Raw genomic sequence first — 21,078 nt, 5'->3', positions numbered from 1 at the left:
ACCTTACATGGAGTTCAAATACTGAACAATTATTTAACAATTTATCCCTTCAAAAGAAACTGTTCACCAGGGATTATTTTTATCTGTACATTTTCAAATATCTATTCTCAGGCAGATGAGGGGGTCAGATTATTTTAAATTTCATGATATGTTATCATTTTATTTTTTAAAGAATTATTATTTTTGTGTTTAGTATTAATAAAATAATAATCATATTTATTATTTTAAAATTACTACCTTGTGGCCCAGGCGGTCCTTAGGAAAAATTGGAAGAATGTATGAATAGAGAAAACTCTGAAGATACTTTACAGAATAAAACATAACAGCAATGTTTTCCTTGCAAATTTGTTTTTTATTGTAACAGCAATTGGGAAAAAAAGAAATCAGATTTGTTTTGAAAAAAAATTCTATTTTGTAAGTATTAAGAACTGTCCAAAGTGTTATTTTATGTGGGAAAATTATTAGTTATCTCTGTCTTCCTGAGACTGGAAGAAGAGGAGATATAGGGATGCACACATGCATGCACAGATAGACACCTACACGGATAGATGTGTATTTATGCATATGCATATGCTTCTACATATACATTAAAGCATTTTTTTAAAAGATTTTATTTATTTATTCATGAGGGATACACAGAGAGAGGCAGAGACATAGAGCCACCCAGGTGCCCCACATTAAAGCATTCGGGTCTTTAATAAGTAAGATTCTGTTGCTGAAGTTTGAGAGATTGTTATGGCATCAATTAGCTAATTAGATATCCAGATATTTGGTTGGTTTAGAAGTTGAGGTGACCTTTTTAAGTTTGTTTGACCATTTTGTAGAGCATTATTGCATGTCTACCATTTGTACAAAATCCTGGATGATGTTATATCCATGTACAAGGGGCTGTAATCCTTTAATATAATTAGTGTTATTTTCAGTCTGGGCTGACAAAGTTCTAACGGCAACTGAAGCTCCCTCTCTCTCTCATCTTCCCCCAAGCAGTGTCCTTTCCAGATAGAGATGTCTTTCCAGATTTAGCCGCCCTTTCTTCTAACAGAGCTGACAGCCCCTGCTCTGACCATAAATGTTATTTTTAAACCTTCCTTTGCTTACTGTTACACGTTTTGATAAGGTCTTGACCACTAGGACAATTACTGGTTGCTGCTGCCTGTCTGTATTCCTATCAGACTGTTTCTAGTAAAGTTTCTACTTTTCTTATTACCTTCCTGTCTGCCTTGCACTCCGGAAGCTTTGTCATTATTAGAGCAAGAACTTAGCTTAGGCAGAAAAACTTATCCTCTCCAAAATCCAATCAAATTCAATCCCTAAAATATGATGATTACCACTGTTATAAGGACCACCAGAAAACAACTAAAAAATTACAAATTAGAATTCAGACTTTCCAGGGGTACCTGGGTGGCTCAGTCAGCTGAGCGTCTGCCTTCGGCTGGGGTCATGTTCCTGGGGTGCTGGGATCCAGCCCCATATTGGGCTCCCTGCTCAGTGGGGAGTCTGCTTCTTCCTGTCACTCTCCTTTCTTTCAAGTAAATCAATAAAATATTTTTAAAAATTCAAACTCTCCGTTTGACACCAGTTAACTCATGGTACTGGCCTATTGTCTTCCTACTGGGGGGAAAAACCAATCAAACAGGGAGAAGCATCTGACCCCAATGTGATCTAGGTCATTAGGTCAGAATGCTATGCTTCATTTTTCTTGTAAGTCTTGTTAGTTTCTTTGATGGTTCCCAGCTCCTGGGTTTTCCATTCTGATTCCATTCCGGCCCCCAAACCAACCAAGTCAGGGCTTGAAGAACACAGGTGCAGTCAGCCAGCAACAAGCACTCTGAAAACTCATGCAGAAAGGGTCCTTAGTTCTGATGTTTGAGCCTTCCCCGAAAAGTAGAGGTACAGATCAAGGAATGTTCACATTGCACATAGCAATGAGCTGCTCTGTTTTTAAGCTTTACTTTCTTTAAATTGGGAAGTGTGGTTTGAACTCCATTCTTACACATTTCCAACCTCTCTTACCTTTATGGATCATACTGATCTTCTGCAGTCCCAAGACCTCTTGACTGAAGAAAGGAAAGCCCAATGAATGTGGAGGAGTAATAATGCAGTTTAAATGCTGATGTAAATTTTCAAGTTTGGCATCTTTTAAAGTCTATTCCTCTCACTTCCCCTGGCAGGGGATTATCCTGGGCAACCCCCATCAATGCTGAGTGGAGTGACGCACAGATAGCTCATCAACATTAATGGGTGAATAAACCTTACAGTTTGTGAAGTACTGTAAAACCTATTAGAGAAGGGTGAATTGGTTAATGTATGTGCTAGGTTCTGAATCTACCTGAATCAAACCTCTTAATGGACTACTTATTTTATGCTTTGTGCCAATAAATAATTAAGTCTCAGCGTGAGCACCCTCAAGCAAAACCAATTACCGATTAGTGGTGTTTGGGAAATGACGTCAAGTATTCTGTCCATGTCCACCTCAGAAATGTCTCTGTAGTCATCTTCAAAACAATTCCAAACAGAAATGATGGAATTCTCTTTATTAATGGAACTGAGAGGGACAGCTGGAAAAAAACCAAGTTTAGATGTGCAGTATTAATTTTTACAACGGAAGGCAGTTTGTATAAGAAGCAACAACGAGGCCACATATTAGTGATTATTGCTGCTAATTTTGTGGTTTATGGAGCTTGGTTTTAATTTTTATATCCTATCCAATGAAGCATGGTAGATATTCATATAAGTTACTTTGCGTGAGACTTATTACAAGGCAGGCATAATTTCTTAGTAACAAACTACTTGGGTCCACCAAGAAAATTATGATCAAGATTTCTAAACTCTAAGGAAAAAAAGACACTATTTTCTTTTTTTATTTTCTCCATCAGTGGCAACAGGAGGCAAATTTCTATAATGTACATGTGACTTTTTTTTCCCACTTCAGTGCTATTGTGTTGCAATTATACTATCCCTAGTTGGAATAGCACTGGCCATTTTTCCAAGGCCAGTTGTAAAAAAAAAAGCAATATTATTGAGACAACTTTCCTTTCAGGAAATTAGCTTCTGCCTAAAATGTGCTACTACCATTTTTAACACAAGCTTTCTTAAGAGCTCTGGATATTAATAGCTGAGATTAAAACTGATTTCTTATAAAAGAAAATTGTTCCAGAGTTGATATAATTTTCTCAGGGAGTGGGAGAGTCTCTTTAACAAGACATGCAGAAAACAAATGTATGATTTCTTTTTGTTTGATGAATGGATCTTGGTTTAAGTATCGTTTCTATTAGCCGAAAGTGTCCCTAAAGAGATTAGTAAGGTTCCTGGCTTCTCCCTTCTTCTCTTGAAACTCACCCAGGAATAATACACAGAATAAGAAATTGAAACAAAGATTCCATGTTCTATGAACCTTGGAGACATCTGTAACCCCAATTCACAGTATGCAAGGAGAGAAAACTGATGATAAAGAAAGAGGAAATGACTGAGGGAGACGGATGAAGGCCAACCCTAAATGTCTGCAGAGGGAGACACTGATGGGCAGCTAGTCTATTTACCCTATGGAATGCTGAAAGGCTTCTGGAATCAGAGGCACTAGATTAGAGCCTGTAGGGAAGGAGAGATTGCCAACACTGCTTGTTGCAGTGTATGTCTAAGGAATCTTCTATTCCCTGGGATCCCACTCCCACTGAGTGGTTGGCGCCCCCCTAGACGCCTCAGTAAATGTTCTTTTTGATTATAGGAATTTCAGAAAGACAGCAGAGCAAACAGCAGAAATGAAAACTTTAAGCACATAATGCAAGCAGATTCCTTGGAACTGATGGGTGCTCACTCTCTGGTAGAGAGGCCTCTCCAGATGCCAGTAAGATAAATGAAAATAAAACGCACCAGTGTTCATCATGAAACTTAAAAATATGCAGAGAAACAATGATCCTCAAAAAAAAAAAAAAAACACCCCAAGACAGTAACAGTAAAAGCAAACACATGAAGAAACAGACTTTGCAATACAAAAGCACTGCAAGCCCACTCAAAAAGTAATGGACAAACCAGAAAGAAAGTATTTGCAATTCATACCACAAAGAGTTAATATTCTTAATATATGAAGAGCTCTTAAAAGTCAAAAAGAAAAAGCCCAACTATACTATAATACAAAAATGATCAATGTCTAAACAGAAAGAGGGCAGAAAGGAAAATGCAAAATACTACTTACAATACGAAGAAAGGCTCAACTTCATTCATAGTAAGAGATGCAAATTAAAATTAAAATGAGATCTTTTTAAAATCTAGCAGGTTAGCAAACAGAAAAACTTTACAACTCAACTTGGAAAAGCTTGAGGGAGCTTTGATTGGTGTATAATTGGTACAACATTTATAGAGGGACAACAGTATCAAAATTATATATGAATATACATGATGGTACAGTACTCATTGGTTCAATGGCAATATATCTTACAGATATATTTGCATACTGGTTCACAGTTTGGAACCACAAAAAATGAGCAAAAAATTGAAGCGTAAGTTATGAGTAAATAAATACATTATTGCCATTAAATGGAATACTATACAGACACCAAAACAATGTGTGCTTATATGGAAACGTCTTCAAGATTAAATTATCCCTGAATAATCAAGGAGCAGACACCTGTGCAATGTGTTCTCTTTTGTATTAAAAAAGAAAATAAAAGATAAACTAATGTTTACATTTACATTAACTGCAAAAATATATACGGAGCTATTAAAAGTGACTAACTTCCTAGGTCAGTGAGGGTTTTTTGCTTATTGTTTGCAAATGTTTTTGTAACCTTTGGTCATTTAAATTGTTTGAAAGTACTTTTGGAATACAATAAAGCAAAATTTAAAAGTTAGTGTTTTTTTTCAACAGTCTTTTCCTGATTATAAAAGCAACCTATTTGTTCAATATTTTCTTTTTATTATAAATAAATTTATGCCACCTACTACCTTGGGTGACCACCAATCTATTCTCTGAATCCATGAGTTTTTTTTCTCTTTTTGATTGCACATACGAGAGATCAAGCGTATTTGTCTGTCTTTATTTGGCTTATTTCACTTAGCATAATGCCCTTTGGGTCCACTCATGTTATTGCAAGTGACAAGATTTCATTATTTTTCATGGCCAAAAAAGGGTGGGGATACTAGCCACTTATTAGATATATAATTTGCAAATATTTTCTCCTATTCAGTTGGTTGTCATTTAATTTTTCTAGTGGTTTCCTTTGCTGTGCAGAAGCTATCTTGTATCATATAGCCCCACTTATTTATTTTTGCTTTTGTCGATTTGCTTTTGGTATCAGATTCAATAAATCATCATTATGACCTATGCTGAGGATCTTACCTTCTGTATTTTCTTCTGGGAGTTTTGTGGTTTCAGATCTTACATTCAAGACTTTAATCCACTTCGAGTTAATTTTTGTGTATGTATAAGATAGTGGTTGAGTTTCATTTATTTGCATGTGGCTGTCCAGTTTTTCCAATAGCATTTATTGAAGAGACTATCCTTTCCTCATTGTCATAAATTAATTGACCATATGTGTGTGGGCTCTCTATTCTATTTTATTTCTGGGCTCTCTATTCTGATCTATTGATCTAAATGTCTATTTTTATGCTAATATCATAATAACTATAGCTTTGTAATATAGTTTATCTAAGGGAGAGTGATATCTCCAGTTTTATTCTTCTTTCTCAAGGTTGCTTTGGCTATTCAGGGTGTTTTGTAGTTGTATTCAAATTTTAGGGTTAATTTTTCAATTTCTTTGAAAAATATACCATTGGAGTTTTGACAGGAATTGCATGAAGTCTGTCAATTCCCTTGGATATTTTAAATTGACATTTTAACAACAGTAATTCTTCCAATTCATAAGCATAGAGTATCTTTTCATTTATTTGTGTCTTCTTCGATTTCTTTCATTAATGTTAAAGTTTGTGTTCTTTAACTCTCAAAGTTTAGTTATTTAGACCTGATCTGCTTTTGGAATCTATTCAAATGTATTGATATATATATAAAACTTTTACTTTGAAGAAGAAGTAGGAGTTGGGTTGGGGGAATGGTATGACATCTATTGGCTGTCACTTCCCTTGGCTGGGGTTGAGTTTGATGGAGATAGGGTGGGAGAAACACAGTGCTTTTAATAAACCAAACAGCTCAGGTTCCAACTGGAGATTCCAATCAGCCATACTATTAAAATTATACCTCCAGCTTGGAATCCGTATATTTTCTTTGTAGCTAATAATCAAGGTAATTTTTTTCCAGCTTTATCCTCCATGGGTGCATTTAAAAAAAATGATAGGTGATTTGTGTTAATTCCCAAATATAAAATTGTACTGTAATATTAAATATACTTTTCAAAGTGCAGGTATCTCTCCTCCCAACGCTCCCAATACCGAAATGACCTGTCTTCCATGTGTATATTGTTCACCATCCCCCTGTACCCCTACCTCATTTTAAGAATAACTGAGTCATAGGCAAAACCCCAAAGAATCCTGCCCATAGTCAGCTTTGGGAAACTCTAGATCCAAGCATTACAAGAAGGGCAACTTCATTCAAGAGTTTTGTAGTGTCTACTCTACCATGGGCACCAGCGTCACTTTGGCAAACGGAGTGCCATCTGATGGCTTTGAGAACACAAGCACTTGGCACCTTTGCAATGCACAAGGGCCTTCTGAGCATGGCCACTATCTGCGGTGGGGATGGCGGGGGTACCTCACTGGGGAGGATCACTCCTGAGGGGAGAGTCGTCACAAGTCAGAGCTAGAGCCCTGGGGTGGATGCTAAAAACACTGTGCTGTGTCACAAGAGGGGCTAATTGCTGAGAAAGCACGTGAGACAACACTTGTATTCACAGAGAACGAGGGGGGAGGTTGATTTCAGTGAGCAGGTGGCTCTGACTCTGCATAGAAAGATAAGGGCAGGAAAATGTAAATTAATGTAATCCTCCCCATTCTTCACTTGTATGCTCAAACTGGCAATATCTGGGGAGAGGTAATGTGTGTTTAAGAATGGAAAAAATGGAGACAACATGAATGACCCATCCTAGAGAACCGGTTAAATATGTTATATATCCATGATAATTTATGCAGCCTCAAGTGTGTTCTGTTGGGATTCTTTTATTATGTAGAATGTTCTTAACATATTCTTAACACATTTCTCTGTCATTTATGGCTCTCTGGTTACAGCAACACCAGTAACAATGACAAAAGAATAGAATAAATAAAGAATAGAATAGAATAAAGATTCTAAGAAAACTTAAGTGAAAAAGGACATTTATTGGTAAAATATGGAGAAGCCTATGTAATTCAAGGAAAACTTTAGGAAGAGCAGAAAGCAGGGATGCTGAAGGGCTCTCAAGACTAGAAACCAGTGAACTTCTTTTCAATCTGTTACTGTCACAAGAATTCATTTTTAACCCCTTTACAATCTCATTTGTTCCAGGAATAGTATTTCTTTCCTTAATTCATATCCCAGGCAAATTCTTAGCTAGAGGAAGACAGGATCTTCTAAAGCTGTATACAAGAGGAAAAGTAGAATGGTCAATTCTCAAAAGAAAATTGGGGCACTGATCATAGAAGGAAGTGTGTTCATGTGTGTTTTATCAGTTTTCCTGGTTAAAATGCCATTGCTACTGGCCTAGCTATGTGACCTTTGCAATGTATTATTCAGGGTTCTCCCAAGAAATAGTATGTGTATATATATATATATATATATATATATATATATATATATAGAGAGAGAGAGAGAGAGAGAGAGAGAGAGAGAGAATGAGGCCAGCTCAAGCGATTATGAGGGCCGGCAAGTCTAAAATCTGCAGTGGGCCAACAGACTGAAGGCCCAGCCAGGAGTCAATGTTGCAGTTCAAGTCCCAAGCCCACTCACAGGTGGAATTCCTCCTTGCTCAGGAGAGGTCAGTCTTTTGTTCTATTCAGGCTTTCAACCAATTGGATGATGAGGCCCATACACATCATTCAGGGCAATCTGCTTTATTCAGAGGTTACTCATTTAAATATTAACCACACCCAAAAACACCCTCACAGAAACAGAAGGGATAATCACACATCTGGGCACCATGACTCAACCAGGTTGATCCATAAAATTAACAATCACAGGCAAATTACTTAAATTCTCTGTTTCTTCCATCCCTCACCTGTAGAATTGTGATCATAGTAACACTAATCTCTCAAAGCTGTTAACATTATTAGATGAAATATTAAATATAGAGCACTTAGAATAAGGACTCAATAGCTCCATAAAAATTTGAAGTCGTGAGTAGCTATTGTTATTCTGTAATGAAGAATACCTTTTGCAATCAGAAAATAAATGCTTTTGGATGGCAGTGTTGGGACTTTCTTCAATGTTTACGGTTCTTGAAGTTTGGGTGGAAAATTTAGTTTGCAATGATTTGGACCTAAGAGAAACTTGGGAACAAGCAATACAGTATCACAAATATGCACTTTTTAAAATTTTTTTTTTTTATTTATGATAGTCACAGAGAGAGAAAGGCAGAGACACAGGCAGAGGGAGAAGCAGGCTCCATGCACCGGGAGCCTGACGTGGGATTCGATCCCAGGTCTCCAGGATCGCGCCCTGGGCCAAAGGCAGGCACCAAACCACTGCGCCACCCAGGGATCCCCAAATATGCACATTTAACCGAGGCTTATAGGAGTCATGAGACTTGTCTCTCTCACTGCAATGTTTCATGATCCTCCCCTGGCATAAGCTCTGAGCAGTCCAAGAGCCAACCATGTTCCTGATAATAGGAGGATGTAGGGCAGGTGTCAGAAGCACCACTGCAAAATTTGCCCCTAATTCAAATACTTTTGTATTCATGAGAATCTTCATCTTCTTTATGAACTGCTGGCATTTACAATTCCTTTTTAAAGGATGTCATTTGCCCAAGGCCACTGATCTGGATACTTATTGCATAAAGGAATTTGTCCTCCTAACCAGTATTAATAGAACAAACAAAGGCCGCAATTACATAGATCCTACAATCAAATAGGATAAAATAAAGTTAAAACATTCTGAAATGTTAGGCTATTCCTGAGCGGTTTTGCTTAATCAACAGGGACAGACAGGCTGGGAGATGTCTGTAGTATTGCTCATACTCAGAGAGTCAAGGTAGGGGAATAGTCAATAGGTTAATTTCTGTGTCAGGTTCCATCTATGAAATCAGTAGCTCCAGCACGGATTTCTCAATTGTGACTGATTATTGCCCTATCTAAGCTTTCCCAAAATTTATTTTTATTTTTTAAAGATATATTTATTTATATTAGTGGGGGTGGGGCAGTGGGCAAGGGCCAGAATCCCAAGCAGGCTCCAGGCCAAGCTCAGAGGCCAACACAGGGCTTGATCTTCCTGACTCCGAGATCATGATCCCAGCTGAAACCAAGAGTTGGACACTCAACTGACTGAGCCACCCTGGAGCCCCTTCCCAATTTATTTTTAAAATAAAGCCTCTGGGTTTAGGCTTTTCTAATCTTTCCTCTATGGAAAGAATAGTAGATTGTACTTGCCCTCTTCACCTTCCTCACCTCCCTTTCTGTGCTCCAAGCCCTCCAGTCAGGTGTTCACAAACGTGCACCATTGAAACCACTCTTTTCAAGGTCAGAAATCTTACTCAGCTTATGAGCACTATTTTCTTTACCACTATCTTCTATTTGAAATGTTTATCTCCCATACTATGATACTGCACTCTCCGTGTGCTGCCTTTATCTCCCTGGACACTCTCTCCATCATATTTTTTGCCTCTACTTGATCCACCTGGCCATGATGGAGAACCCTAGACTCAGCCTCTACCCTTCTTTAGCCTTGCTGCATGCTGTCTTTTCAATCTCATCCAGTCTCATGGCTTTTGGATGCAAACTCTATGCTGAGTCTCAGATTTTACCACCATCTCCTCTGTTCCCCTCAAGCTTGAACCATATGCCTAAGCACCCATGGACATCTCCACTGAGCGTTGTACAAAGCCATGCAGCTGAGCTGGCATGAGGCCAAGCACCAGCACAATGTATCTTTGTCCCTCTCAATTCGTTTCCACATTTCAGCCTCATCATCTTCAAGTGTGTTAATCTCCCCTTCTTAAACATGTCTGTGCTGCCCCATTGCAATCAATACAGATTCCAAACTCTATCCCATGATATCAGTGGCCTGACCCCAAAGTCCTCTCTGACTCCACCTCCATCACATCCCCTTGACACACTCCAGCCAACCGACATTCCTTCTGATTCACAAATGCACTAAGTTCATTAAAAAGACAGCTCTATTTCCTCTAATACTGACAACACTTCTGATACCATATGTGTGGGCTTTCCACATAAAGCAAATCTGATACAAACTACTTAGAGTGTGTGCAGACCTCACATTTTAAGGCTCAGTACCACAAGGCTGTCCCCAGTTCAGAAATAATAGTAAGTCCAGGTCTCCTGGACTTCTGACTGATAGACTGTTAATCAGGGGTTCCCACAATGCCTTCTTCCTGTTGGATAATTTGCTAAAATGGCTCACTGAACTCAGGAAAACACTTTAGTATTACTAGTTTATTATAAGGGATATGACTCAGGAGCAGCCAAATGGGCATGTGGGAAGGGGTACAGAGTTTCCATAGCCTCTCAGGGTACAGCACCCTCCCAGCACCATGATGGGTCCACCTACCTGGAAGCTCCCTGAACCCCTTTGTTCTGGGTTTTTATGGTGGTTATGTGATGTAGGCATAATTGGTTAATTCATTGGCCACTGGGGTTGAACTCAACCTTCGACTCCTCTCCCCTCCCTGGAGCTCAGGGCTGAGAGTTGCAGCACCCTCATCACAGGATTGGTTCCTCTGGCAACTAGACCCATGCTCAAAGAGTCAGGTCTTTAACATAAATGCTGGTATGGTCGAAAGCAACTTATTATGAGTAATAACAGATGTGCTTCTGACCCCTATCACTGAGGAAATTCTAAGGGTTTTAGGATCTCTGTGCCAGGTACTGGAGACAAAGACTAGATATATATTTATTATTATATTACCATTTCACACTCTTTCTTTCCTCTTCCTTTGCAAAGTCCCTGGGACTTTGAATTTGTTCCTTTTTTGGAAACTCTCCCCTCTGGCTTTTATATGCCTGACTGGTCAGAAATGCCATCCCAGGACAATCCATCAAAGACTGGATTCATAGTCCAAGTACCCTCTGTGATACCACTCTTCTTTATTTAGTCAAGAAAATCATCAATATCAGAAATAAGTTATGCAGCATATTTATTATTCATAGTCTCTTATTATTTATACCTAATTAATTATATCACTTTATATTACATTATATTAATTATATATTATTATCTGCTGCTCCCCCTATTGACAAAATATAAGCTCTACCAACTGTGTTAGTTTCCTAGGGCTACAGTAACAAAGCATCACAAAATGAGTGGCTTAAAACAGTAGAAATCCATTCTTTCACCGTTCTGGAGATTAGAACCCTGAAATCAACATGTCTATAAGGCCATGCTCCCTCTGGAGGCTCCAGGGAAGAATCCTTCCTTGCCCCTTCTGCTTTGGCTGGTGGCTGGCAATCCTTGGCTGTAGCTTCTGCCTGCCTTCCTATGGGCATCTTCCCTCTGTGTTTGTCTCCAAATCTCTCTCTCTTTATAAGCACACCAGTCAGTGGATTTAGGACTCACCCCAATCCAGTATGACCTCATCTCAACTTGATTACAGCTACAAAGATTCTATTTCCAAACAAGGTCCTAATCACAGGTATCGAGGGTTAGGACCTAAACATAGGTTTCGCAGGGACATAATTCAACCATGCACTGCTGTGTGGTAAGCACTATGTCAGGTGCCTCGACTGTAGTAATTGTTCAATAAATATTGCTGACTGACGGACTGATGGACTGCATAGAACACTTGCTCCCAATCTGCTCCCAATCTGTCCACCTACATCACCTGCTGTGTGTAAGAAGTATAGAGTGAGGAAATGCAGGGATTTTAACTATGTGTTGAGATGTTCTGAATGCATGAATCTACATCAGGCAATCTACATATAGCTTAAAACACTATATATTGTTTCTGGTTGCTATTACTCTTACTTTTGGTCATGGATCCTTTTCTGTGGGTTATTATTCTTTCTGCTACTGTACATTTTTTGTACACTTCAGGATCCCGATCAGACTCTGTCTGGGTCTCAATGACACACAGCTAGACTTTAAACATCAAACTAAATTACTATTTATGAAGTCACTTCCTTTATCGCCCCAATCGTTGCTTGTTTTCCTCATTTCTACACCACCTTGCTTTTCCTCCACTGTTTTACACTGGTGTGATTTCAAACTGTGGACTTTGCTTTACTTGTTTTCTTCATGTTGTTTTTTTCCTCCCCCAGCCTTCTCAGCATTACTTAGGCTCTAGTTGCAGCCTATTTTGCTGACACAGACACACAGATCCCCTACTACCTTACACCCCCTTGGGAATTCACAGTGCATGCATGGATGTTAAATCAACCCATCAACTTGCATTGCAGCATTTAAAAAGTATCTTGTTAGATATTTGAAAAAAAAATCTAGGCAAAGAAAACATTACAGTGTTGACTGTGTTTAGATTCTAAAGGTGAGATTGTGGTAGATTTCAACTCTTTCTTTCACAAATCTTTTAAAGTATGATTTCTATCATCTGGTTGCAGCTGCATAATGTCCAGTCCCAGAACAACACATCAACGTACCTGTTTCGATCATGTCACATAAATGAAAATAACTTACCGAGACCTAACTCTGTCCCATCCAATTTATTGGTGAGTTGATGGTGTTTAATTTAAACTGTCAACAACTAAAAAAAAAATAAAAATAAAAAAATAAACTGTCAACAACTTGGATGTTGCACTATTATCCCCATTTAACAGAATATGAAAGGAAATTTTGAAAGACTATGTAATTTTAACAAATCTCACACAGCTAGGTAGCAGTGGAATTAGGACTTGGAACAAGCTCTGTCAGTCCCCAAAGTCCATTTATTTCCATTTAGCATGCCCTCTTCATTCAGCAGCAAGTTTTAAGGAAGTACAGAATTTACACTGACTTTAAATAATGTGTATATAATATATCCAATGAATATTTAATAGATGGGTGTACTTGTATTCACTCTGAAATAAAGAGATGATGAATATTCTGATATCACTAGACTGTCTTTTCAAACATTTATCTATGTTTTCTGCCACAAGGGGTTCAAACCCATCATTTTGCCCAACTTGTCTTTTGTATGTGAACTTACAGGCTGAGCCAAACTGCAATCTCCAGCTCCCATGGCCACCCCGCTCTGTCCCTTTGCTACCCCACTGCACCTTACTAAATGGTTCTGCCCCAAGACTCATCAAATTCCTAATTTTTGTGTCACTCAGACAGAATTTGAACTTCAAAGCTCTACTTTTTAAGTTGCCTGGTCCGCTGCAGATACCTCCTCTCAAGTTTCTAAAATCCCATCATATTTTCTTTTTTTTTTTTTTTTAATTTATTTTTTATTTATTTATTTTTTTCCCATCATATTTTCTGCATGAACTGCCTACCTGGGACTTGAAAAGTGGCTTTTTCATTTAATTATTCATTTTTAAAAAAATATAGGAGCATGTGACTCTTAATTACAGTGGGAGTATTATTAATATATTGGTATCTCAAAGGCCTCCCCCCAAAGCATGATTAATTAGAGTTTAGGACCTTGGACAGTGGTGAGCCCATGGTGGCAGGGGAAGGCCAGCTACAATTTCTTTTCTTTCTTTCTTTCTTTCTTTCTTTCTTTCTTTCTTTCTTTCTTTCTTTCTTTCTTTTCTTACTTTTCTTTCCTTCTTTCCTTCTTTCTTTCCTTCTTTCCTTCTTTCGTTTTTTCTCAGCCTGGACAGACTAGGGCATCTTTGTGTCTTCAGTGTCCCAGCATGCTGCCTAGAAAATAGCAAGTGGTCAATAATATTCATTGAATTTAACTCAATTAGGACACTTTTGTGGAAAAGGTGAATTTCCAGAGCAGTTTGAATAATACAGAAGATTTGATAGGCTTTTAGAAAAAGAATGACATACTGAGCGCATTCCTCTTTTCTAGTGTGCTTTAAAAAGGGATAAAAAGGGCAGCTGGGGGTGGAGGAATAAGGTAGAAGTAAGTGCCTGGATGCAAAACTAAATAACATACACTTTAAATTGCCATTTGGAGAATTATAGAAACTCCCCTTTCTACAATAATTCAGTCATATCATTTCAATTTTGCCTTTAGAACAATCTTGCTGGATGCCTAAATTTATGTTTTCATCTTAAGGAATTTCAAATGGAAATATTGCATCCTATGAGCTGAGAGATAAAATTCAAGAATATATCTCTAAGAGAATGCATTATTTTATTCACATTAAGTAGAAATCACAGTTCTTTAGATAGCATCTATCCTATGATATAAGAGTGCAGAAAAAAATCAAACTTGAGGTTTCTAGTTTCATATCTATTTTTTTAAAACCAGAAACAGCCTTATAATTGCTCTGCTAGTTTATGTAGTGAAAGAGAAAAGCGATTATTTTCAAAGGGTATTTATTTTTCATAAAAGTCACTAGGAAACAAACACTAGTACTGGCATAATTTTATTGGGATTGAAAATATAGTCAGAATATAGCTGCTCAAATGCAGTTTAGGGAAGTTTGAACAGGAATAGCAAGCAAAACAAGATCAGGCCAAAACATTAAACATGACTTGGAAAGTTTAGAAATATATACATGCACACTATAAGTTATACCAGAATCACAGGATGTTAGAATTGAAAAAGGACACCAGAGATAAGGACCCAGACTCATTTATGGAAGGAATTTGCCAGAGTCAAAACCAGCCCTAGCTCTGCCAAAAGAACTGAAAGGAAAGGAGCTCAGAATATTTGTACTTGGAGTTCAAAACCACGCATCTCGGTTTTGTAATGCTTGATAATGAATGCAGAGAGATGATAATTTACTTGTTTTATGGTTTTCTCCCCTCCCTTTGCAAAATAAGCAGATTAAGCCAAACTATATGTACTACAGTGTCAACTTCTTGAGGGCAGAGGCTGCAGATGATCTCTTTCTACATCTTTACTCCCCGACATAAGGTCCAAGGCATATCAAGAGAAGTTGGATCTAGTAATCACTGACTACTTACCATACTAATTACCTTCATGGTGTGGTAAATATATTAGCAAACTATTACTGTTATGGGTTGGATTGGGTCCCCCAAAAAAGATTCATTTACATTCTAAACCCTAGTACCTCAGAATGTGAGCTTATTTAAAAACAGAGCTGGTGAAACAAAAAACAAATAAACAAACAAAAAGAAAGAAAGACAATAAAGCCAGTGCAGCTATAATTAGTTCAGATAAAGTTCCACTAGAATAAAAGAAGGCCCTTAATCCTACATGACTAGTGTCCTTATAAGAAGGCAGCCACAGAAGGAAGATGGCCATGTGAATTCAGAGGCATGGGGTGAGCCCTGAAAATACAAAGACTGGAGTGATATGTCTACAAGCCAAGGAAGGTCTTGAGCCACTGGCACTAGAAGAGCAAGGAAGGATCCTCCTCTACTGGCTTCAGAGGAGCATAGCCCTACTGACTTTTTGATTTCAGACTTCTAGCCTTCAGAACTATGAGAGCACAAATCTCATCTGTGCTCTGTTTTAAGCCACGTAGTTGGTGGTACTTGGTTACAGCAGCACCAGGAAACTAATACACAAACTTAATCCTCACTATGTCCTACGTGGTTCAGGGGCTCACATTTAATCATATAACTGATAAAGAAATTGAGTCCTTAAGGCAGAGTAACATGCTGAGGGTCACAGTGGCAGGGCCACGTTGGCAGGTCACAGGCAGTGTGACTCCAGGACCCATGAATATTACAAAATGTTTGCTGGTCAAGTGAAATAGTGCCTGGATGTGTAGTATTGCTCTATAGTGCACGGGCACAGGCAAAATGATTTATTCTCAATATATTGTGCTAGAATATGTACTGCCAAAGTGTGCACATGCTAAATCATATTTTAAATAAAACAGCAAAACCTCCTGTAGTGGGTTTCATGACCACTGTACCCTACACCCCACTTCCTACCAATTAATTGCTAATTAGATGATTAGCTCTTGTTCAATACTAATAGGATGTCTTGCATCTAATTTTTTTCAAACCTTTATGTGTAGAAATGTAGAAAATGGTACTGTCAGAGCTTTTAGAACCTGTGCACCTCTAAAAAAGTCTATTTCAGGGGCACCTGGGTGGTTCAGTGGTTGAGCATCTGCCTTTGGCTCAGGTTGTGATCCCTGGGGTCCTGGGATCGAGTCCTGCATCAGGCTCCCTGCAGGGAGCCTGCTTCTCCCTCTGCCTATGTCTCTGCCTCTCTCCTTGTGTGTTTCACAAATAAATAAAATCTTTAAAAAAAATGTCTATTTCTTTTTTCTTAAAACAACAACAACAACAACAACAACAACTTGTTGCAATTGAGTGACAAAGTTTCCTTTTTGAAAATAGTAAATACTCCAGTGAGCATTAGTGGACCTCTCTATCTTTGGTCAAAGTGTCTGTTCATGAGCATCCCGGTTTGGGAAACTGTGTCGATTGCTTTGCTAGGAATTCTTACCTTTTTTTTTTTTTTTTTTTTTGAAATTATAGGACATTTTCTATCTAGACCCAGGGAAATGGTCGGCATTGCAGGAGAACCAGTTCCTGAGTGGCGATCCTCAGGTTAGGGCAGAAGGGAAGAAAGCCGCAATGAAATGACTCCTACTGGTAAAGTGGCTCCCTGTCATTACCCAGTTAAGTGGAGAGATGTTCTGATGAGCTGGCCTAGTGTTACACGAGCAGCTGGGAGCGTGACCAGAACAACTTCTGGTGTCCTTTTAAAACATCAAATGACTAGCAATTGCAGTAGCACTTAGTCCCTATCGCTCATATTTAAACATTTTAAAACCTAACTACTATTGAGGCCGTAGGAGTATTAAGCCTTCAAATGAATAATTTTTCCCAGTGCAGAGGAGAGGCCTCTTAGAGAAAGGTTGAAAGAGAAAGTTTAAGCTCCATTTTACAAAGGTCAAGCCACTTAAAGCTTTGTCAGGTGCAGATGGGTCCTGGGCTCCCCTTTCAGGGGGCCTGGCAGGTATGGTGTCTTCAGGGCAGAGTGAAGTCAATGGGCTCTTGAGTTTTAGGCAAGTGGAAGCTCCTTCTCCTTTGCTTCTTCCCTGGGGACCACGAAGACTGCTGACAATGGCTCATGTGTAAATACAGACCGTGAGGTCAGCAGATGAGGTTTATTAGGGAAAGTAAAAGCTGAAACAGAGATCAAGACCATTCCTCAGATATTAATGACGATGTTATTACTCCATATGGTGTGGCAGCGTCATTTTAAAGTTTTGCTGGCTAGCTGGCAACCCTGTTGACTCCACTGGAGCTTATTTTTCTCATCATATAAAATGAGGAAGTGGTACATTTAGATCCCTTATCTTTTTGATTCTGTGAAACTGTCACAAAGTTAAAGGCCACATGGCAGAGAGGAAGAAGTCTGGAGCCAACAGAGCTGTCATCAAATGTCAACTGGGTGGTTAACTCGACGACATTGGACAAGTTATTGAAACTCTGATCTCTAGTGTCCTCATTGGTAAAATAAAGATATTTATATTGACCTGTGGATCTGTTATGAAAATTCACAGAAATAATGAACATCAAGCAATCAACATCTACCTGTTGATAATGGTAACTTTTACTATGTTGTCTTTATCTGTCTAATCGTTTCCACTAGACCCGAAGAAATGAGCCACATTGCAGAAGAACCAATTTCTGAATTATGGCAAAAAGTTTTAGATTTTTTCAGGTGCTGTTGTGACTAGCTTCTACCATAATGCCAGCTTACTCCTAGTTTCCAAAAACAAGTGGCTGTTGAAAGCTAGCCACACACAACGCCCCTCAGGCACCCAGCTCTGTCGGTGGCCAATCACTCACACAAACCTTCCCAGTAGTCACCATGCTCTAGTAACCAGAAGAGAAGCTAATTATTCAATAAAATGTCTTTTAAAAATTAACTTGTTCTTTCAACAAGAAACAAAAGAAAAAAAAAAGAAAAGAAAAGAAAAAAAAGAAAGCCTATAATACAGAAACTATTGTTCCATTACAAAGCTGAGCAAAGTGAGACTTATGGTAATTAAAACATTTTTTTCAGGATGCTTGGGTGGTTCAGTTGATTAAGCCTCTGCCTTCAGTTCAGGTCATGATCCTGGGATCCTGGGATGGAGTCCTATGAGCCCTGCATTGAGATCCCTGCTCAGCAGGGAGTCTGCTTCTTCATTTGTCTCCCTCTGCCTCTCTCCCTGCTCATGCTTGCTCTCTCTCTCTCTCTTAAATAAATAAATAAATAAATAAATAAATAAAATCTAGCCGCCCCCCCCCCCCCAGTTTTTTCCTAACATCATTCAAGTAAGAACTAACAAAACCAGGATTGAAACCTTGAGCTGCCTGAATCCAAAGCTACTAATATCAATTGCTACATTATACTGCCTAAAATTGAATCTCGACATGTTCAACATGTACACACATAATTGTATAGAAGAAGGAAAACAACCTAAGCACCATGACAGTTCAGAGGAGAGATGGTCCTACCAGGTATCAGGTAATTGCTTTACATATTTGTTGATCTTTGGGTTTGCCTTGAAGGATAGGCAGATTTTTGACAGGAGAGAAAGGGAAGAGAAGCTTTAGGTAAATTAGCTGTAAGAAATGGCATGAATCATACTGTATGTTTATGTAATGTCCAATAATTGGTTTCAAGTGAAGCACAGGGTAGGATATGGGGGCACCTGTAGAGAGAAATTAGGAAATTTCTCTCTGTAGGCTGCAGAAAGAAATTATGGAGTCTTAAATCCCAGTCTGAGGAGTTTTGGTTTCATTGGAAATACAGAGAAGTGCCACTTGTGGTATGTGATCCAGTGAATGATGTGCTCAGAGTTTGTTCAAAAGGAAGGATCTGCCCAGGGTGAGGAGGAATGAGGGGGAGAGGAGACACTCATGGTGAGGAGCCAAGTTAAGGAGCAGTTGCAGTAATTATAATGAAGGAAAAGAGGAAAAAGTCCCCAAGCATTTGTTATGCACCTGCTGGGGAAAGACACTGCATTAGACACTTGACTCATGTCATATTATTAGTTTTCATAATACAATAAAGAGGACAAACTGACTCAGGGTTACAGGTGAGAGGATTGAGTCTTGGGGATGGAATGGTCAGATACGGTCAAGAGCAAAGACAGTATGAGAATCTCGGACTCTGACTCCAAAGACCACTGGCATTACTGGAAAGGACTGGGCTGCGATGGAGTATTTGGGACCTCTGGAACCAATAGCTGAAGACTACCAGGTTGCTTGTGCCTCTCTCTATACTTTGGAGTCATTTCCACATATAAAGTTCCACTTTCCCAGAAACCTGGTGATCATAGCTACTTGCAACACCCAAATTTTGCATCTTACTTTGCAGCCACTAGATGAGTGATAACATAGCCCCAAAAATCTTGTGGGGAGAAAATAATTCCCCAAGTTAGGTGCAGCATTCATCTCTAAACCAATGAACTCTAGGCAAAACAGCATGGCCCAATAGGAGCAGGACAGTTTGGTCAGGCCCACCTCTGTGGGTAGAGGACACAGTCACACTTAATTAATATGAAATCTCTCTCAATAAACACATGGATGGGAAGAAATCCAGTTTCTGTTTAAAAACAAAAAAAGAAAGATACCAGATCGTCCCATTGGTAGCACTGTATGCATTCTTTCTATGAATAAATCATTTAGGAGTGAAATTTCATGGCCTGAATCACAGGAATATCATTTGAGCTGAAATGAAGGAGGTAGATGCAGTTGTCAGTAGCAGTCTGTATCAGAGACCCCATGATAAACATCTCCTAAGGGTCTGTCTTATAAAAGGGCTTGTCCAGCTAAGTGCCACTGATATTAACATGGGCAGCTCTACTGTTTTTTTTTTTTTTAAAGATTTTATTTATTTATTCATGAGAGACACACAGAGAGGCAGAGACATAGGCAGAGGGAGAAGCAGGCTCCCTGCAGGGACTCCAATGGGGGACTTGATCCCGGGACCTGGGTCACACCCTGAGCCTAAGGCAGCTAGCTGTTCAACCCCTGAGCCACCCAGGCATCCCTCTCTACTGTTTTTATCTTTATGTCATGATGTTATCTTATAAAAGCAACAGATGTAAAATCAGTGAATTTTTTAATATGAGGATCAACTATCCACATATTACCATTCCATTAAAAAATGATGGCCACATTGCATCTTCTCTATCAGAGATGAAGATTTTTCTAGAAGCTTTGACAGAAAGCAATAAACTTTTTTTTTTGTTCCTAAGTACAGTAGCCTCCTAATCTATGAGGGATATGTTCCAAGGCCTCCAGTGGATGCCGATAGTAACAAACCCTATATATATGTTTTTCCTATACATATATACACCAATGATAAAGTTTAACACATAAATTAAGCACAAAACTAAGAAAATAGAACAATTATGATAATGTACTATAATAAATGTTCTGTGAATGTGCTCTGCCCCTTTTGAAATATCTTACTCTATTGTACTCACCTTTCTTCCCGTGATGATATGAGATGATAAAATGCCTGCGTGATGAGATGAAGCTAGGAGAATGATGTAGGCATTGTGACGTAGCGCTAGGTTACTATTGACCTTCTGATGCTAAGTCAAGAGGATTGTCTGCTCTCCGGCCATGGTTGACTGCAGGTAACTGAGACCATGGAAAATGAAACCACGGAAATGGGGGCGCTGCTGGATATGTTGTTCTTTGAGGCTAAGTTTATAAGGGATGATACAATCAAAACACCAAAACCCATTTATCAGGATAAAATGTATTACCCAGAAAATCTAAGAACACATTCATGATCCATTTTGTGGAGAAGTTAAAACATTTATTTTTCAGAGTACTTAAAGATATCTCCATCCCGTCTAATTGGATTCTTTAATAATTATCTAATATGTTTGCTGAGTTTTACAGTATTGTATTTTCACATTTATCATCCCTTCTGAGATCCACAGCAACTTGTTGAGGTAGTCCGAGAGGGCATTATTGTTCTCATC

General features: G+C 38.7%; 1 long non-coding RNA gene across 1 annotated transcript; it reads right to left on the bottom strand.

Annotated features, from left to right (window-relative positions):
* Positions 1-665: 665 nt before the first annotated feature.
* Positions 666-20,668, bottom strand: LOC144324387 (uncharacterized). Its single transcript, XR_013389937.1, has 5 exons — positions 20,569-20,668; positions 13,673-13,894; positions 12,725-12,791; positions 2,424-2,558; positions 666-2,278 (listed from the first exon to the last, which is right to left on the bottom strand). It is a non-coding gene; the product is annotated as an uncharacterized LOC144324387 (long non-coding RNA).
* Positions 20,669-21,078: the final 410 nt, after the last annotated feature.

This window comes from Canis aureus, chromosome 1, assembly GCF_053574225.1.
Source record: "Canis aureus isolate CA01 chromosome 1, VMU_Caureus_v.1.0, whole genome shotgun sequence".
NCBI classification, from domain to species: domain Eukaryota; kingdom Metazoa; phylum Chordata; class Mammalia; order Carnivora; family Canidae; genus Canis; species Canis aureus.
This window is presented reverse-complemented; position numbering and strand designations above follow the sequence as displayed.